This window comes from Hemitrygon akajei, chromosome 5 (assembly GCF_048418815.1).
Source record: "Hemitrygon akajei chromosome 5, sHemAka1.3, whole genome shotgun sequence".
NCBI lineage: Eukaryota > Metazoa > Chordata > Chondrichthyes > Myliobatiformes > Dasyatidae > Hemitrygon > Hemitrygon akajei.
In genome coordinates, this window is record NC_133128.1 from 184,643,636 (window position 1) to 184,665,307 (window position 21,672).

General features: G+C 41.0%; 1 protein-coding gene across 1 annotated transcript in view; it reads left to right on the top strand.

The window, feature by feature from the left end:
* fign (fidgetin) overlaps nt 1-21,672 on the top strand; it is a 122,137-nt gene that overhangs the window by 9,655 nt on the left and 90,810 nt on the right. The window lies entirely within an intron of this gene.

A 21,672-nucleotide genomic window follows, 5' to 3' on the forward strand; every position in this document is an offset into this window, starting at 1 on the left:
GTGTTTCATCACCCCGCCAGAGCCAGTTGAGCGTTGGACTGCCTGATAAAGATTTGACAGGGGACGGTCAGCAGCCGACTATGTGATCGAATTTCAGACCTTGGCCCAGGAGAGTGGTTGGAACAGGGAGGCCTTGGTTATGCTATACTGCCACAGACTCTGAGATGAACTGAAGGATATCCTTAGAGGTATTGATCAACCGGCCCATCCATCTCAACGCGTACAAACAAGCTGGAGGAACTCAGCAGGTCAGGCAGCGTCCGTGGAAAATCCATCCATCCGTCTCGATAGTCATCTGGCTGAGTGAGTGTAGGACAATGTCAGGAGGTCAATGAGAGTTAGTCTGAGCTCAGTCCCTACGCATTGCAGTTCCACTCTCCAGCATTGGACCATGAGCAGTCCATTGCCTGCTCAAGATCCAGTTGAACCCATGCAGGTTGGTGGCACTGGACTATTTACCAATGAGAGGTCCCAGCATTGAAGTCAAGGTCACTGCTTTTACTGCGGGGAAGCAGGCCACCTGTGGGCCGAATGTCCAAAGGTGCTGCCACCTAGAGAACTGCTATGACCATCAGTTGTCGGTAGGACTGCGATGTAAGCAGCCATTACGCCCAATCCCATGGATTCTGCTGAAGGCGGAGTTCATCTTGGGTAAGAACTTGAGGCAGGTGAAGGGTTTTGTGGACTCTGAGGCAGTGGGTAATTTCCTGATTTAGGAACCACTCCGGTTCAACATACCATTGCAAGAATTGAGCCAGCCCATGCCCACAACTGTCTTGAATGGCCACTCGCTCGAGTTCAGATAGATCTAGAAACAGTAAACACAAAGTACACTGCAGATGCTGTGGTCAAATCAACACGTACAAACAAGCTGGAGGAACTCAGCAGGTCGGGCAGCATCCGTTGAAATGAGCAGTCAACGACCTTCTGAGTTCATCCAGCTTGTTTGTACGTGTAGATCTAGAAACAGACTGTGGCGTTGCAGATGCGGATAGAGGATTGTGTGGAAGATATTAGTTTCTACATTATTGACTCCACTCATACCCCAGATCCTTGGGTACCCTTGGCTTTCCCAGCTTAACCCATCTGTGGACTGGTGGGAAGGGAGAATCACTGCCTGGCCCAGTCATTGTAAGAGGGTTTGTTTGCGGCAAGGTGCTCCAACACCCAGACTCTCTCATGACCAACACCCAATAAGGGGACGTCATTCAGTGCGAGGGAACCTGAGACCTTCTGGAGACCTAGTCCAGTGCTCAAGAGTGGACAAGTCGGTCTGGCCAATGGGACTGTGCGAGTCCCAACACAGTCTAGTCGGGATCCCACTGAAACTAGAGAGAGGGAGAGGTCCAAGGAGATGTCCGAGCAGTCTGGGAAACTAACTGTCAAGCTTAGTGAATCCAGTTGCCAGGTCTCAAGGAAGGGAGAGACTCCTGTACACCGATCCTTGAAGCCTGGTCCCAGAGGTCAAGAACTCTCTGTAATGTCTCACTGCCTTTGCCTGAAGATACAGGTGGGGATTTGGACTCTGCTTTGGCCACTCTTTCAATGAAAGAACTTAGTGAGCATAGGGAGAGGACTCCCGGTCTGTCGAATCACCCTGTCACAGAAGAAGCCTCAGGAGTCGTCCTCGAAGGAATGTCTGGAGGAGATAGCAACACCCAGACTGGTCAAAATCCCTTCTGTCTACAAGAACTTAGAAGAGGTATTCAGCAAAGGAAAGGCCTCAACTCTTCCACCGCACCAAACCCATGACTGTGCTATAGACCTGCTACCTGGTTCCTGTCCCTGCTGGGTGGAGTGTACACACTCCCAGGCCCAGAGAGAAGTGCAGTGGAGGAGGTCCTCCTCCTCACCCACAGGTGCAGACTCCTTCTTCATACAAAGGAAAGATGGGGGCCTGTGGTCATGCATTAAGTGTTGTGGATTAAATTGCATAATTGCCAAGGATCACCACCCCCTTCCACTCATAAATACAGATGCTCCAAGGAGTGAGGGTATTCTCAAAACTAGATATACAGAATGCATACAATCTGATCCATATTAGGGAAGGCAATAAGTGGAAGATGCATTCAATTCACTGACAGGGCACTACACGTACCTAGTTATGCTCTTTGGGTTTGCAAGCACTCCAGCATTTTTCCAAGCCTCTATAAACGATGTGCTCTGGGATGCTCTCCTTAGGTTTACCTTTTTCTACCTGGATGATGTCCTAATCTTCTCGAAGTCCATGGAGGAGCATGTCACTCACGTCAGGGACATTTTAAAGAGGCTTCTAAACAATGGATTTTATGTCAAGTTGGAGAAGTCAGTGTTTCACATGACAACTGTTTCATTTTTGGGTTTCGTTATCTCCAATGGCAATCTCAAGATGGATCCTACCAAGACCCAGGCTGCCAGAGACTGGCCACCACCATCCAGTATCAAACAAGTCCAGCGAATTCCTGGAGTTTGCTAACTTCTGGCAGAAGAGCATCAGGAATTTCAGCTCAGTGGCAGCTCCTCCGACAGTGCTAACTAAGAAATTCACAGGCTCTTTTGTCTGGATGATTGAAGCAAAGGCTGCTTTTGCAGAGCTTAAGCAGCTGTTCACAACAGCGCCCATCTTGGTTTTTCCTAACCTGGACCTTCCCTTCATCATGGGAATGAACATCTTAGACATTGGAGTGGAAGCTGTCTGATCCCAGTGACCATCTTCAGACGTTAAACTGCACCCCTGTGCATTCTTCTCCAGGTGGCCATCCCTGGCAGAGAGGAACTATGGCATCGTGAATTGTGAGCTTCTTGCAGTTAAGTTAGCCTTGGAGGAAAGGCATCACTGGCTAGAGCAGGCCAATAAATCTTTCATCGTTTGGACTGATCACAAGAGCCTGGCTTATATTCAGGAGGCCAAGAGGCTGAATTCCAGGCAAGTCAGGTAGGCTTTGTTCTTTAACCACTTTGAATTCATCCTGACCTACCATTCAGATTCAAAAAACCAGAAACCAGATGCCCTGTCACATCAGTTTGATGAAACAGACCAAGAGAAGCAGCCTACCACCAATTTGACCCTGACCAGGGTGGTAGTGTCAATTCATTGGGGTATTGAAGCTCTTGCTCGCAAGGCCCAAGCACAAGGGGAGGTTCCTAGGAATGGTCCACCTGAACTGCGGTTGTGTGCTTATGATTTGTCTAGTGTTTGTTTTGAGCTCAGATCCAGTGTAATACCATGTCCTGAACCTTGCTTTGGATATCCTAACATTTGAGTCCAATTCATCCTTGTCAAGGACCCTCATCGCAGACTATCATCAAAACTTCGATAATTATCAATACCAGTACCTGGTTGGAAGTACAAGAAGAGTTTATTCATCATATATGCCAAGAAATTACAAGATCCAGTTTCTGTCTTATTCCCTTTTAGTTCCAAAGGTCCACAGATATCTCTTATTATTATTCAAAATACCTGTTTTTATTCTTCTGGATGACAGCTATGGGATAGTGATGCTGCTGTTCAGATATTGTCATAAAGTCCTAGAGAGTCATAGAATCATTCAGCAAATAAATAGGCCCTTCAGCCCATTATTGTCCATCCCAAGCTTTTTTACTCATTGACTCTTATCACATTTATTCACATTAGGACCCATGACTTCCCTATTTGTACCCGTCTAAATTCCTCTTAAAAGTGGTGATCGCATCTGATTCACCATTGCCTCTGGTAGCATTTTCCAGATAGCAACCACTCTGAATGTAGAAAGCATTTCCTCCTCAAATTGCTACCATCAGGAAGAAAGTTCAGGAGCCTCAGGACTTACACCACCAAGTTCAGGAAGAGTTACTACCCTCATCCATCAGGCTCTTGAGTCAAAGGGGATAACTTCACTCATCCAATCATTGAAATGCTCCCGCACAACCAATGGATTTAATTTCAAGGACTCTTCATCTTGTGTTCTTGATATTTATTGCTTATTTATTTAATGCCATTTTTTCTTTTTTGCATTTGCACTGTTTGTTGTCTTCTGCACTCTGGTTGAACGCCCAACTTGGGTGCTCTTTCGATTCTGTAATGGTTATTATTCTGTAGATTTATTGAGTATGTCCACAAGAAAATGAATTTCAGGATTGTATATAGTGACATATATGTACTTTGATAATAAATTATTGCCTTCTTGTTTTCGATTCCTAAATTCCAGGAAAAAGTGATCCTGACCATTTATCCACATCTTTGGTAATCTTAGATACTTTTATCATATTATCACCCCCTTCCCCCACCACGGGTCAGCTCCATCACTTCGAGGAATAAAAGCCCATCTATCTCCTGGCAAAATTATCTGCTACACTCTCTCCAGTGCAATCACTTCCTTCCTAGTGTGGCGATCTGAAATGCACACAATACTCAAATTTGGTCGATACAGCATTTTAAAAATTGCTATATATATATATATATATACACACACACACAACTTAGGCAGTGAATTTTCTTTTCAAATCAGTTTTCAGGTTGTACGTATTGCAGGGAAGGGTGGTGTTTAATGACTATGAGTAGAAGTTTAGTAATCAGAAGAGCTACTTCCTCACTGTGCCAAAGACCCAAGTTCAGCCCTGACTTCAGAGCTACTTGTGAGGAGTGATGATATGATAGATAGATAGATAGATAGATAGATAGATAGATAGATAGATAGATAGATAGATAGATAGTTAGATACTTTATTCATCCCCATGGGGAAATTCAACTTTTTTTCCAATGTCCCATACACTTGTTGTAGCAAAACTAATTACATACAATACTTAACTCAGTAAAAAAAATATGATATGCATCTAAATCACCGTCTCAAAAAGCATTAATAATAGCTTTTAAAAAGTTCTTAAGTCCTGGCGGTAGAATTGTCCAGCCTAATGGCATTGGGGAGTATTGACCTCTTCATCCTGTCTGAGGAGCATTGCATCGATAGTAACCTGTCACTGAAACTGCTTCTCTGTCTCTGGATGGTGCTATGTAGAGGATGTTCAGAGTTATCCATAATTGACCGTAGCCTACTCAGCACCCTTCGCTCAGCTACCGATGTTAAACTCTCCAGTACTTTGCCCACGACAGAGCCCGCCTTCCTTACCACCTTCTTCTAGAAGGTGAGGGGGGGAAGTTTAGAGGAGACGTACGAGGAAGATTGTTTTTCCAGTGCAGAAGGTTCCTGGATTGGGCCATCAGGAACAGTGGTGGAAGCAAATATGGCTTAAAAGGATTTTAGATAGGTTCATGAAAATACAGGGAATGGAGGATATAGATCAGAAGAGATTTAGTTTAATTTGGCATCATGTTTGACGCAGACATTGTGGGCTGAAGAGCCTTTTCCTGTGCTGTAATGTTCAATACTCTACATTCACATTGCAAAGATGAGGGTATCCACATGTTAAGTGTAAATTTTCCCCAGTGTTTAAATGAATAGCAGAATCTGGGGGAGTTGATCAGACAGTGGGAAGAGTGAAAAATCAGAATTAATGTATTGCGTTAGTGTAAATCCATAGTTGTTGGGATAGGTAGGTGTGGGCACATCCCCTTCTGGAATTTTACCCTATCTTTAGAGCATCTTTACCTATCAGGTAGAGCAGGCATTGAAGAAAGCTAATGGCATGCTGGCCTTTATAACAAGAGGAATTGAGTGTAGGAGTAAAGAGGTCCTTCTGCAGCTGTACAGGGCCCTGGTGAGACCCCACCTGGAGCATTGTGTGTAGTTTTGGTCTCCAAATTTGAGGAAGGACATTCTTGCTATTGAGGGAGTGCAGCGTAGGTTCACAAGGTTAATTCCCGGAATGGCGGGAATTATGCAGCGTAGGTTCACAAGGTTAATTCCCGGAATGGCGGTCATATGTTGAAAGATTGGAGCGACTGGGCTTGTATACATTGGAATTTAGAAGGATGAGAGGGGATCTGATTGAAACATATAAGATTATTAAGGGATTGAACACACTGGAGGCAGGAAGCATGTTCCCGCTGATGGGTGAGTCCAGAACTAGAGGCCGCAGTTTAAGAATAAGGGGTAGGCCATTTAGAACAGAGATGCGGAAAAACTTTTTCACTCAGAGAGTGGTGGATATGTGGAATTCTCTGCCCCAGAAGGCAGTGGAGGCCAAGTCTCTGGATGCTTTCAAGAGAGAGTTAGATAGAGCTCTTATAGATAGCGGGGTCAAGGGATATGGGGAGAGGGCAGGAACGGGGTACTGATTGTGTATGATCAGCCATGATCACAGTGAATGGTGGTGCTGGCTAGAAGGGCCAAATGGCCTACTCCTGCACCTACTGTCTATTGTCTATTGTCTATTTATCTTTCCATTTACTGACTTGACATATCAACTCCTCTGATTTCTCCACTCCTCCTCCGCTCCCCCCCCCCCCACTAGTCAAAAAACATCTCCTTCAAACAGGCAACATTCCTCTCACTTCACATCTCTACACACCTACCCAACTGGGTTTCATCTGCCCTTCCTTTTTTCTTCCTCATAATTTGCAGCTACCACCCACCAGTATCTGTCTCTGAAAATCCCTTCGCCCTCCTGGTTGCAATTGCCCATCATTCCCCATCCAACCTGGATCAACCTATCACCTACCAGCTCTTGTCTCACCCCTCCTCCCTCACTTCTTTATTTTGGCTATCTTCCCTCCACACCTTGAGTCTGATGCAGGTTTCACCTCTACAGTTTGTATTTTTATTCCAGATTTCAGTATCTGCAGTCCTGTGTGTCTCCGTGATCCGGCTGATCTTGATGTTTCTTTTACCTGACTGAGTGCAGTTTAGTTTTGCCCCTTCCCTTCTCTCCTGGCACTTTTTCATATTACTTTATTGAGATACGGTGTGGAATAGGCCCTTCCAGCCCTTCCAGCCTCGACACCCAGCAACTCCCGACTTAATCCTAGCCTAATCACAGGACAATTTACAATGACCAATTCACCTACCAAAAAGAATGTCTTTGGACTGTGGGAGAAAACTGGAGCAACTGGAGGAAACCCATGCAATCATGCAGAGAATGTACAAACTCCTTACAGACAGCGGCAGGAATTGAACCCAGGTCGCTGGTACTGTAAAGTGTCATGCTAACCATTATGCTACCCTGTCTACCGGTCCTGACAAATATTACCAAATTCAAAACAGATCATATCTACAACATTCAAAGTCCATACGTCCAGCATTCAGTGAAGTTTCTCTCAGAGCCTTGAATTGACTCCCTTCTCTTGGTAACAAACTGTAACCTTGTTCGTTGTAACAACCTGAGTCTCAAGGAAACCATGATAAAGGAGATGATTGCGGACTTCAGGAAGGCACAGGTTAACCACTCTCCATTGCACTTCAATGACTCTGCCATGGAGAGAGTGAAGAGCACAAAGTTCCTTGGTGTGCACATAATGGATGATCAAACCTGTACCACAATACCTCCTCACTAGTCAAGAAAGAACGCCAGCGAACACACTGTCTGAGAAGACTGAGGCATGCAAGGCTCCCCCACACCAATTCTGAAAACTTTCTACAGGAGCACCATCGGGAGAGTCCTGTCTGGCTGCATCAGTGTGTGGTATGGAAGTGCAGAGCATCACACTGCAAGACCCTACTGAGGGTCTCCCTTCCCCCTACTTGTGGCATTTACTGGGAGTGTTGCAGACAAAGGGCCCAAAGCATTATTGAGGATCCCTACCACCTATACCACAATCTCTTTGACCCACAACCAGCAAGGAGAGAGCAGGAACATCAGGGCTAGGACTGCCAGACTGGGTAACAGCCTCTTCCCTCAGGCCGTGAGAGTAATGAGTACCCTGGCACCTCCGAGGTCTCCTCACTAGGAAAGTGAGCTGTTTACTGTTTAGCCGTGCTGAGCTTCACTACATGCAGTTTGAATTATATTTTATTAACTCATTTATAGTATGATATTTTGGTTTATATGCTGTATGTGATGTATGTTGTTCGGGTGTACCATGGTGAGGAGGAACATTGTTTTGTCTGTTCATACATATGTATGTTCAGGTAAATGACAATAAACTTGAACTTTAGTTTGAATTTAAAATACCTTCATAATGTTTACATTCTGGCATTTATTTATGATATTTTATAATTCATTTGTGCTTAATAGATAATTGTTCAAATGTAACATTGTAATCTTGGAGCTAAAATTATATCCCGGTTAGATCAGTTCGATGGAGAAAGAAAAAGGAAAGAATTTATCTTTAATTTATATTTTTTTCCAAAAAAAAGGTAATGCAAAAAAGGGTGTATTTTTTATGTGTTAATTTGAGTGAAAGAAGTTACTGCGATCTTGAATGGGTCAAGCATTCCTATTTTAGTATGTACAGTACATCACAGAAATAATACTGGGCTTTGCTGTGTTACAATGCCGCAGGCTTACCACGCTGCAACTTTACACCTATTTCAAAAGAGCATCCTTCAAGGCACCGTGAGATTTGTGTTCTTTTTAGTATTGGGATTAGGCTTCTTTGGGCTAAGAAAACCACATCAGGTATTGAACCTGAGTTACGTAAATGCTGAGACAGCAGGTCCATAGGAGACTGCCAGAATATAATCCAGTCGTGACTGCCTCCAAAGCCATCAAAGAGAACAGACTTACAACCATGAATTGTAGTCAGTCTAATCCATCAGCAATGAAATCCTCATATGATCTTCCTCAGTGTGAAATACATTCTATTTTTAATTCTTATGCCTTATTGCAATCGTATTAAATTACGCCGGAGAACGAATTTTTTTGAAAGTGTTGCTTCCTCAGAAATGATTTCAGTTTATGACATACTGCTTAAAACTGAATACAAATATAATTTCAGACTACTTGTATCATGTAGGAATTTGGAGAAACAAGAAATGTACTTTTATTGAATATAATGCGCTTAATTGCATTACAGTTCTGATGCTTTGCAATAGTTCAACTCAGCTAAAAAAGTTTTCTTGATGATTTTTCATTTGTTCTCGGTGTCTGAGGCTTCTTCTTTAAGTTTCCAACAATAATCAGCCAGCATTGATGGACTCCAGTTGCTCTGATACTGTTTCTCCATGACCGCAATGTCCTGATGAAAGCTTTCACCATGCTCATCACTGATAACACCAAGTTTTGCAGGGAAGAACTCTAAATGGGAATGCAGAAAATAAATCTTTAATGACATGTTGCACTTCGTGATTTTGTACTTTTCAAGCATGTTGTCAACCACTGCACATAGTTTGGTGCTCTGTAGTTGCCAAGTAAAATCTCAACAATATCCTTGAATGACTTCCATGCAATTTTCTCCAGTCACACTAGAAGTTCTTCAAATTGCCTGTCATTGATGACCTGTTCTATTTGTGGACCAACAAAAATGCCTTCCTTAGTCTGGGCATCAGTTATTCTGACTGAAATTATGAACTGAAATAACATATATAGGCGATTTCAAAAAATGGTGTGTGATAGGGAAATTTCATGTTGATTTTCATGATCAGCAGCCCCAAATCAATAAGGTATACCCAGAAATATTCAGGAAGCAAAATCTTTGTAGTCCATTGCTATTAAATATGGCTTTTATACCTGAAAGATTTAGAAAAACTGCAAGAATCAACAGATGACCCCAAATTTTACAGCTAGTTATTGATATTAGTGCCTGTGCAAGTAGTTTCCCATAAGTTTATGCTTAAAATTACTTCTTTAGCTTCAAGTATGATTCATCCATGACTTCCTAATGGTTGACCTGTGAACGGTTAAGATAAATGCAATAAACACAAAGTATACTGCAGATGCTGTGGTCAAATCAAGACGTACAAACAAGCTGGATGAACTCAGCAGGTCGGGCAGCATCTGTTGAAATGAGCAGGCAACGTTTCAGGCCGAGACCCTTCGTCAAGATAAATACAATATTTGAGCAGTATAAATCCTTTTGTTTAAGCAAGGTGGACTAACCTTTACAGCTTTTATGACATATTTATACATTTTTACAATGTTATATTTGAAATTAAATTCCCAGTTGATAACATTTTGTATTCTTTAAAAATGACCAGGAGCTCACATTTTCTGTTTGTTCATATTTTATTACACAAACACCGCCGAGATTTCCACAAAATGCTATGTGATCTCTAAAGATTTGTTCAAATGATTGCAGATGACTGCAATACCTAAAAGCCACTCACAAAGAATCGGATCATTATTATTATTTCATGGTTACCCACTGATATAAATTTTCCAAATGAATGAATTATGTATTTCATGTTTTCTGTTATCAGACTAGATGTTCTCATTTTAAGATTTGACTGGCTTCTATAGCACTGCAATAACTAGGCCATTTAAGCACTAATTATCCCTCCACTCTTTCTTCAAATGACTAAATCAGCATCTGTTCTATAATTATCATTAGTGAATGTGTATAGGTGCCATGTACTGTGTAAGAAATGCCTAAGTAGGAATATTTTAAATATGAAGGTCAATAAAAGTGTACCAGTATAATGTTAATGTAATCTTTAAGCATTCTTAAGCTCTGATTGAAACATAAATGAATTGAGTTTAAATGCAAGAGGCTATTTTTATAAGGATTTGATAGATTTTTGTTTGTTCAGTTTTTGATTTTTGAGATATAAATGTATCAAACAACAATAACTAAGTGATGAAAACTCAATTTCTGCTGTATTAATGTCACAGACATTACATATATTACAGCCTGTAATATTAACACATACTAATGATCAATTTTGATGATTCTTTTGATTTTCGAGTTTTAGGTGAAAATGTGTAAAGTTCACAGTTTGACATTTGGGTATTTTAGTCTTATTGCAGTAGCAATCTTGTGATGTAATTAGCAAAAATGCAGGTAATTATATGCTGTATCACCAGTCTTTTTTTTAATAATGAGTTTCTGTTCAGAATTGCTACCACATTCTGACTTAAGGATAAAGTCCACTGTGACCATAATATTTTAATATAACCTTGTAGAGAGAAATTTTTTCCATGAGGTTTTTCTTACAAAGAATGAAAAATATGGGTAATGTGTTCATCTATACTTACAAATATACAAAAGTTTTAATAAGTGAAAATCATAAATGTGCAATAATTCCAATGTAAAAGAAAAGCTCTATAAACTGCTAACCAAGGATCAGGATAGAATTCAAGACTTGACATTATCTTTTGTATCTTCAGCACATGAAATAAGACCATTGTGATATTACAAACATGATGACATTTTTTTTTGCATTTGCCTAAAACATCACCATATTAACCCACTTCTCACCACCCTTAAACATAGAATATTTGGTATCTTTTTTTTGGCAGGCTCAGTTTCACAGCAAATTACCTCATCTAACAATTATTGCTTCTAGATTCTCATAATTTTACATAGAATGTTTAATCTTCTACTCATATGACACATCCAGGTCAAAGTTTAATGAAGTATCATCTGATTAGCTGGGAAACAGAGAGCTTCATTGAGGCTGACAGCTAATCACAAGCCTTTTTTTTCATTAACCTGATCATGATCACATGAATGGAGAATTTTTTTGGAGACAGAGTAAAGTTGAGAAATTAATAAAACTTAACAGAAACTAAGAACGTGAATGTAAAATAGATCAGATGAGAAGGAATACAAAACAAAATAAATACAGTAAAAAAGAACCAGGTAGACAAGCAGGGAGAGAAAGTTTAGAACAAAACAAGAGAGGTTGTTATACTGATATACTTGGTTAGTATTTTAAAGCATTTATTTAATTCATGTATGTCCATAAATTAGAAATAAAACTACTATAAACATTATAAAGGCACTTCAAATGTACTCTTAAATAATACTGAATTAGGGAGAATGACAAAACCAGTTTTAAATGACAGGAAAATACGAGGGGTGATTGATAAGTTTGTGGCCTAAGGTAGAAGGAGCCAATTCTAGAAAACCTAGCACATTTATTTTTCAACATAGTACCCTCCTACATTTACACACTTAGTCCAGCGGTAGTGCAGCATATGGATCTTGGACCTCCAGAAAGTGTCCACAGCAGGGTGATTGATAAGTTTGTGACCAAAGGTAGAAGAAGATGAGTTATACAGCTCTCATTACAAGCAGATGCAGGTCAACTCTATGAGTGATAATACAGAAAGTTTGAAGTTAATAACTCATCTCCTTCTACCTTAGGCCACAAACTTATCAATGACCCCTCGTATTTTGGAAATATACAACAGACCAGCCAGCATCTATTAAGAGAAAATAGAGGTGGTTTAATTTTAGATATGTATCTTGAAAAAAAAACATGCACATTGATGATGTGGCGAGCATGTGGCTACAGATGATAAAAATGGAGACACAAATGATACTTCGTCCATAAAGAATGAATTATCCCATGAAATGATTCATAGGTTAGTTTGCCTTAAATACTTTAAAGTCATAGAGCTCTATAGCGCAGGAACAGGCCTTTTGGCCCAATTAATCCAAGCTCCACTGATATTCTGCCTAGTCCTATCTATGCACACCTGGACCATAGCTTTCCATACCCCTGCTATCCATGTAGTTAACCAAACTTCTCATAAATATTGCAATTGAACCCGCATTCATCAATTCCACTGGCAGTTTATTCCACAGCTGCACCACCCTCTGAGTGGAAAAAGTTCCTCTTAAATATTTCATCTTTCACCCTTAACCTATGACCTCTAGTTCTAGTTTCACCCAGTGGAAAAAGCCTATCTGCATTTACCCTATCTACAGTGCCTATTCCTTTTGGAAAGTGTTCATGTTTTACTGTTTTACAACATTGAAACTCAGTGGATTTAATTTGGCTTTTTTTGACACTGATCGACAGAAAAAGACTCTTTTTGTCAAAGTGAAAACAGATCTCTACAAAGTGATCTGAATTCATTGTGGATATAAAACACAAAATAATTGATTGCATAAGGATTAACCTCCTTCAAGTCAGTATTCAGCCGATGCAGCAATTACAGACTTGGGTCTTTGTGGATAGGTGCCTGTCAGTTTTGCACATCTGGACTCTGCAATTTTGTCACATTCTTATTAATAAAACTGCTCAAGCTCTGCCAGATTGCATGGAGATCATGAGTGAACAAGTCCAACCACAAATTTTTAATTGGATAGAGGTCTGCCCTCTTTCTTGGCCACTCCAAGACATTAACTTTGTTGTTTTAAAGCCATTCCAGCTTTATGCTTGTGCTCATTGACTTGCTGTTAAACAAATCTTCTCCTAAGTCGTATTTCTCTTGTGGACTGCACCAAGTTTTCCTCCAGGATTTTCCTGTATTTTACTGCATTCATTTTACCCTCTATCTTCACAAGCCTTCCAGGGCCTGCTGTAGTGAAGCATCCCAACACCATGATGCAGCCACTACCATGCTTCATAGTAGGGATGGTGTGTTTTTGATGATGTGTAGTTTTTGTCTTACGCCAAACATAGTGTTTAGTCTGCTCAATTTTGGTTTCATCAGACAATAGAACCTTCTTCCAGCTGACTTCAGAGTCTCCCACATGCCTTCTGGCAAACTCTAGCTGAGATTTCCATAAGATCATAAGATATAGGAGCATCAAATCTGCTCCACCATTCAATCATGGGTTGATCCAATTCTTCCAGTCATCCCCACTCCCCTGCCTTCAGCCCAAACCCTTTGATGCCCTGGCTAATCAAAAACATATCTATCTCTGCCTTAAATGCACCCAATGACTTGGTCTTCACAGCCACTCGTGGCAAAATATTCCACAGATTTACCACCCTCTAACTAAAGTAATTTCTCTGCATCTCTGTTCTAAATGGACATCGTTCAATCCTAAAGTTGGGCCTTCTTGTCCTAGACTCCCCTACCATGGGAAATAACTTTGCCATATCTAATCTGTTCAGGCCTTTTAACATTTGGAATATTTCTATGAGATCCCCCCCCCCCCCCCCACCCCCGTCATTCTCCTGAACTCCAGGGAATGCAGTCCAAGAGCTGCCAGACATTCCTCGCACAGTAACCCTTTCATTCCTGGAATCATTCTCTTGAATCTTCTCTGAACCCTCTCCAATGTCAGTATATCCTTTCTAAATCATTTCATGTGAGCTTTCTTCAACAGTGGCTTTCCCTTTGCCACTCTCCCATAATGCCGTGACTGGTGAAGCACCTGGGCAAGTATGTGCAGTCTCTCCCATCTCAGCCACTGAAGCTTCTAACTTCTTCAGAGTTGTCATAGGTCTCTTGGTAGCCTCTCTCACTAGTCTCCTTCTTGCATGGTCACTCAGTTTTTGAGGATGGCCTGCTCTAGGAAGATTTACAGCTGTGCTGTATTATTTCCATTTCTTGATGATTGAATTAACTGTACTCCAAGGGATATTCAGTGACTTGGAATTTTTCTTGTATCCATCTCCTGACTTGTGCTTTTCAATAACCTTTTTGTAGTGTTGCTTGGGGTGTTCTCTTGTCTTCATGGTGTAATTTTTGTCTTGATACTGACTCACCACCAATTGGACCTTCCAGATACAGGTGTATTTTTACTACAATCAATTGAAACACCTTGACTGCACACAGGTCTCCAAAAACAGATCTCCATTTAACTAAATATGTGACTTCTAAAACCAATTGACTGCACCAGTGATGATTTGGTGTGTCATATTAAATGGGGGGGGGGGGCGTGGTGAATACTTATGCAATCAATTATTTTGTGCTTTATATTTGTAATTTATTTAGATCACTTTGTAGAGATCTGTTTTCACTTTAATACCAATGAATCTTTTATATGTTGTTCAGTGTCATAAAAGCCAAATTAAATCAGCTGTGATTCATTGTGGTAAAACAATAAAACATGAAAACTTCCGGGGCGGGGGTGAACACTCTTCATAGGCACTGTATACCTCTCATAATTTTTATACCTCTATCAGATCTCACTCATTCTCCAATACTCCATGGGATGAAATACTAACCTATTCAACCTTTCCCTATATCTGAGGACCTCAAGTCCTAGCAACATCATTGTACGTCTTCACTCCACTCTTTCAAACTTTTTCACATCTTTTCTATAGGTAGGTGACCAAAGCAGCACACCAAATTTGGCCCCACTGACGTCTTACACAATTTCAACATAACATCACAACTCCAATACTCGATACAGCCCTCTTTACGACCCAATCTACCTGTGATGCCTCTTTCAAGGAATTATGGATGTGTTTTCACAGATTCCTCTGTTCTACAGCACTCCTCAGTACCCTATCATTAACTGTGTAAATCCTACCCTGTTTAATCCTCCAAAAGTGCAACAACTCAAACTTGTCTGTATTAAATTCCATCTGCCATTTTTTCAGCTCATTTATCCAGCTTGTCCAGATACGCTGCAAGCTTTGATAGACTTTCTTGCTGTTCATTACACCCCATCTTAGTGTCATTAGAAAATGTGTTGATCCAGTTTACCACATTATTATCGAAATTGTTGCTATAGATGACAAACAGCAACAGACCCAGCACTGATCCCTGTGACACACTGCTAGTCACGGACCTCCAGTCAGAGAGGTGTCCATCTACTGCCATTCCTGCAAAGTCAATGGCTAACCCAATTTACTACCTTATCCTGAGTGCCAAGTGACTGGATATTCTTGACCAGCCTCCCTGCGGGATTTTGCCAAGGACCTTGCTAAAGCCCATGTAGACAACATCAACTGTCTTTCCTTCATCAACTTTCCTCATCATCTCCTCGAAGAAATCTCTAAGGTTGGTTAGATATGGCCCACCACACTCACGTTGATTATGCCTAATTAGGTCCTGTCTATCCAAATACTTATTTATCCAGTCCCTTTGAATACCTTCAGATAATTTACCCACTACCGATGCTAGGCTCACAGGCCTATAATTTCCTGGTTTATCCTTATTCAACAACAGAGAAATATTAGTTATTTTCCAGTCCTCCAGAACCTCACTCATGGCTAAGAATATTAAAATACCTCTGGCAAGGCACTTGCAAATTCTGTTCTAGCTTCCACAAGGTCCGAGAGGACACCTTGTCAGGCCTTGGAGATTTATCCACCCTAATTTACCTCAAGACAGTAAGCATCTCCTCTTCTGTAATCTGAATATGGTCCATGACTTCACTGCTTTTTTGCCTCAGTTCTATAAACTCTGTCCCCTTTTACCGAGTAAATACAGATGCAAAAATTCCATTTAAAATCTCCCTCATGTCTTTCAGGTCCATGTGTAGTTGACTACGCTGACTGCAAGTGGACTAATTTTGTTCATTTCTATCCTCTTGTTCATAATTTACCTGTGGAAGACCTTTTAGGGTTTGCCAGAGCAACTTCATGTCTTCTTTTAGCTCTCCATTTTCCTTCTTAAGTGTTCTCTTGCATTTCTTATCTGCTTTAAGTACCTCATTTATCCACCTATACCTGCTATACATCTCCTGTTCTTTCTTAAGCAGGGCCTCAATATCATTTGGGAACCAAGGTTCCCTAAACCTGTCATCCTTTCCTTTTATTCTGTCAGGAACATACAAACTCTCAAAATTTCACTTTTAAAGGCCTCCCATTTACCAAACATACCTTTGCCAGAAAACAACCTACCCTAATCCACACTTGCCAGATCCTTCCTGATGCCAACAAGATTGACCTTTCGCCAATTCAGAATCTCAACCCGAGGACTAGTTCTATCCTTCTCTATAATTATCCAGAATCTAATGGCATTCTGTTACCTGATCTGTCTTGTTCCCTATAGGAGATCCAATATCACAGTCTCTCTAGCTGGAAATTCTGTACGTTGATTAAGGAAACTTCCTGAACACATTTGACAAACTCTGTCCCATCCATTCCTTTTACAGAATGGGAGTCCCAATCAATATGTGAAAAGTTAAAATCACTTACTCACACAACCTTATTTTTCTTGCAAATTTGTTCCTCTAAATCCTGCTGGTATACAATCTAATCCCACTAACATGGTCATTCTTTTCTTATTCTTCAATTACCCCCATAGAACCTCAGTAGAGGAGCCATGCAGCCTGTAATGGGCACTATCGGGCCATTTTTCCTGGCTAGTATGCCACCCCTCCCACTTTAATACCTCCCCCTCTATCATTCCTAAAACAACTGAACCATGCAACACGGAGCTGCCAGCCCTGCCCCTCCTGCAACCAAGCCTCACAAATGGCCACAATGCCATAATTCCACATGCCATTCCATGGTCTAAGCTCATCCACTTTACCTAAAGTACTCCTTGCATTGAAATGGACACAACTCAGAACAGGATTCCCCACCATGCTCAACCTTTCAATCCCTGTCTTTGTATGCAGGTTTAACATAACCTTTACCCACAACTACTCCACTCTCTGCCTCGGCACTCCGGTTCTTGTCAGCCTATAACTCTAGCTAAACCCCCCACCCCTAAGGAAGAATTCAGAGTGCATATAGGCTTGAATATCTGTCCAATTATCCCTGACAGGACAACAGTAGATGTCTTTCTGTATAAATGACAGAATGGATTTCCACAAGGATCCAAACTGAACTGAACTGAACTAAACTGAACATTCCTAAACTGCTTCAAAGACTCCGTAGTTTGATGTTTTATCTTCTGTGTGTTTTTTGCTCTTTTTTTTTGGCATTTGCGCGATCTGTTCTTTTTTTGTGCATCAGGTGTTTATTATTTTCTTTGAATGGGTTCCATAGTGTTTCTTTGTTTAGTGGCTGTCTGCAGGAAGATGAATCCCAGGGTTGAATACTGCATACCTACATTGACAATAAATGTACTTTGAATCTTTGAACTATTGAATGTTTCTCTTTCTACAGGTGCTGTCTGATATGCTGAGTTTTTTCAGCATTTTTTTTTTGTTTCAGGTTCCCAGCATTTTTATTTCCAGTGGAATATTTACTTAGAGGTTTAAATGTCCAGGCCACTTAACATGCCAGTAGCCAGCAGCAGATGAGGTCCAACCTGATATTCATTCAGCAAAAAAGAAAACACAACACCCCTTCATGCACCCCTCACACAAACTCTTCTCCCTCTTGCCATCTGGCAAAAGGTATTGAAGCATTCGGGCTCTCAAGACCAGACTGTGCAACAGTTTCTTCCCCCAGACCATCAGACTCCTCAAAACTCAGAGTCCAGACTGACATCTACATCATTTATTATTTAATTTGTCCTCTACTGTGCTTATAGTTTTGTTTATTAATTATTGTACTGCCCTGCACTGTTTTGTGCACTTTATGTAGTCCTGTGCAAGTCTGTAGTCTAGTGCAGTTTTTATGTTGTTTTACGTAGTGTAGCCTTGTGCTGTCTTACATAGTCTAGTGTAGTTTTGTGTTGTTTCATGTAGCACCAGGGTCCTGGAGGAAAGTTGTTTCATTTTTTCTGTGTACTGTACCAGCAGTTTATGGTCGAAAAGACAATAAACTTGACTTGACTTTACTTGACTTCGCAAATTGAAACCTCCTCACTAGAATCCGAATGCTCTCCACCTTACATCTGAAGACATTTGTACAAATCTTGTACATTCTCCATCATTTCTGGAATAGGAAAGACAAGAGAAATTAGACTGAGAATGTATAGGCCCATTAATAATCTTAGGAAGAATGCATGATGCCCATTGAATACTGTTTCTGATGCTTTTCATTCCCACTTCAGCATTTCCCTAATAATCTTCAAAACAAAATTCAAGACCATAACAGCTTCCTTCCCCACGCATTCCACAACCCTTTGATCTTAACAAATTCTGGTCATCACTGAGCTGAGCTCAATGATCACTTATACTATTTCATTTGGTGTTTGCTTTTTATATATCTAGAGAAAGAAAGGATTCGGGTTAGAAAAGTATTTGGTACTCAGAAAAATTAATATCTGAGCCTCTGGGGTTGACGAACATTAACGACCAAATATTCCACCTCCCCTCTCCCATAATTTGTGAAGTTGTCATATTGTTTGTATTTAATATAACGATCGATATGTTTTCAAACTTTTCCTATTTATTTCCCAGACATTTTTTGATCTGCAGAGAGAAATCTCTTCCTCCTCACATTCTCCCCCTCTTCTATCTTCATTTCCAGATATTCCATAACACTTTATCCATTGCTTTCAGCTGATATAGAGTACACAGCCAGGGTGCTATCAGTCACCTTTTCCCTTCATTGGTGATCTTTGACATACTGCACACGACTACATTTTCTGCTTTTATTTGAAATTTCCAGACTACTTCGTTTTGAAATAGTGCAATTTTGCAATAGTACAACCTAGTGCAATTTTTTGAGGAAATTACAAGTAGGCTAGACAAGGGAGATGCAGTGGATGCTGTGTATTTGGATTTTCAGAAGGCCTTTGACAAGGTGCCGCATATGAGGCTGCTAAACAAGATAAGAGCCCATGGAATTACGGGAAAGTTACATACGTAGATAGAGCTTTGGTTGATTGGCAGGAAACAGTGAGTGGGAATAAAGGGATCCCATTTTGGTTGGCTGCCGGTTACCAGTGGCATTCCACAGGGGTCCATGTTGGGGCCGCTTCTTTTTATGTTGTATATCAACGATTTGGATTATGAAATAGATGGTTTTGTGGCTAATTTTGCTGATAATACAAAGATAGGTGGAGGGGCCAGTAGTGCTGAGGAAACAGAGAGTCTGCAGAGAGACTTGGATAGATTGGGGGAATGGGCAAAGAAGTGGCAAATGAATTACAATGTCAGAAAGTGTACGGTCATGCAAGTTGGTAGAAGAAATAAACGGGCAGACTATTATTTAAGTGGGGAGAGAATTCAAAGTTCTAAGATGCAACGGGACTTGGGAGTCCTCGTGCAGGATATGCATAAGGTTAACCTCCAGGTTGAGTCGGTGGTGAAGAAAGCCAATACAATGTTGGCATTCATTTCTAGAGGAATAGAGTATAGGAGCAGGGATGTGATGTTGAGGCTCTATAAGGCACTGGTAAGACCTCCCTTGGAATACTGTGTGCAGTTTTGGGCTCCTTATTTAAGAAAGGATGTGCTGACATTGGAGAGAGTTCAGAGAAGATTCACTAGAGTGATTCCGAGAATGAGAGGGTTAACATATGAGGAACATTTGACCGCTCTTGGACTGTACTCCTTGGAGTTTAGAAAAATGAGGGGGGACCACATAGAAACATTTCGAATGTTGAAAGGCATGGACAGAGTGGATGTGGCAAAGTTGTTTCCCATGGTGGGGGAGTCTAGTATGAGAGGATATGACTTGAGTATTGCAGGGTGCCCATTCAGAACAGAGATGCGAAGAAATTTTTTAGCCAGAGGGTGGTAAATCTATGGAATTTGTTGCCACGGGCAGCAGTGGAGGCCAAGTCATTGGGTGTATTTAAGACAGAGATTGATAGGTATCTAAGTAGTCAGGGCATCAAAGGTTATGGTGAGAAGGTGGGGGAATAGGACTAAAGGGGAGATTGGATCAGCTCATGATGAAATGGCGGAGCAGACTCGATGGGCCGAATGGCCGACTTCTGCTCCTTTGTCTTATGGAAATATCCTCGTCCTAAATGTACAAAACCGTTTGCATACATTGATCAATTCCACTGAAATAAAACTCTCCCCAAAGCTGCACTTCAAACACATTGCAAATGATGTTTCAGCTCGACGCTATGGAAAGCACCAGTGAATTTGCACAACTTGAACACTATTTGGTCCTTTTTATTAACGTACGCCAGTAGCTAGAGGTATCTTCTAAGGAATCATAATTACAGATTAATCCAACATTTGTGCAGTTACGCTTTATTTACACATCTCCTTTTTTTGAATTATGCCTCTGTTTCATTTCCCTCTGTGGATGTCCCGTTATAGCAGAGGCTCGCTTTATCATTGCAATTTAAAACATAGGATTCTTTATAAACGTATTGTTATTTATAAGATAACATTTAGAGCTCTTCTAAATCGCTGGCTGAAGGTATACACAGAAAGTGCTGTACATGTGTGTCCGTATTTCAGATGTCGAAGAACAACATTTGTCCTTCAAAACTCTTGAGGTTGAATTTGATGTGATATATTTTATCAGACTTTTCTCCGGGCCGTCGGAGAACAACTCGAAATACTTCTGGGCTCGTTAGAGACAATTAATATTATCGTGCTTAACAACAGAACGTTTCAAAACAACATTTCGAAGTATAAATGTCTAAGACCAGAGGACGTGCATTGAAGGTGAGAGGGCGGTAGGTTTAAAGAGGATGTGAAGGAAGGGCTTTTAGCCAGAGATCCACCACGGATGCCTGGAATGTGCTGCCTGTTATGGTGGTAGAGTCAAATACACTAGAGACGTTTAGATAGGCACACGAATATGAGGAAGGGGGAGGACATTGTGTGTGTAGGAAGGATTAGTTTTTTAAAAATTTACTTTTTGGCTGGTTCGGCATGACATTGTGGGCCCGTTCCTGTGCTGTACTGTTCTATGTTCTATATACATGCCATCGCTCAATACAATGGCGTCCTTTAATCTTCATTTCTGTGCAACTGAATTATGACGAGCGGATGTTTCACAGTCGTTGGGAGGGGGATAATTTAATACACCTGTTCATAAAAATCTTAATTAATCCAAAACCTGAAGTGTGTTAATATTTTAGTAACAACGCTAAAAGCCTTTACCGGTTAACAGTAGCTAATGAAGCTGCTTAAGAAAAATAAAAGTGGTTTTGGACACCTCATTCGGGGGGGTGGGGGAATGCAAGGAGTATTTCACGAAGAGGGCACCCGAGATTGAAGAGGGCAACGTCGCTGAAGCGGGGCGACTCTCCGAGTGAAGCACTCGGCGT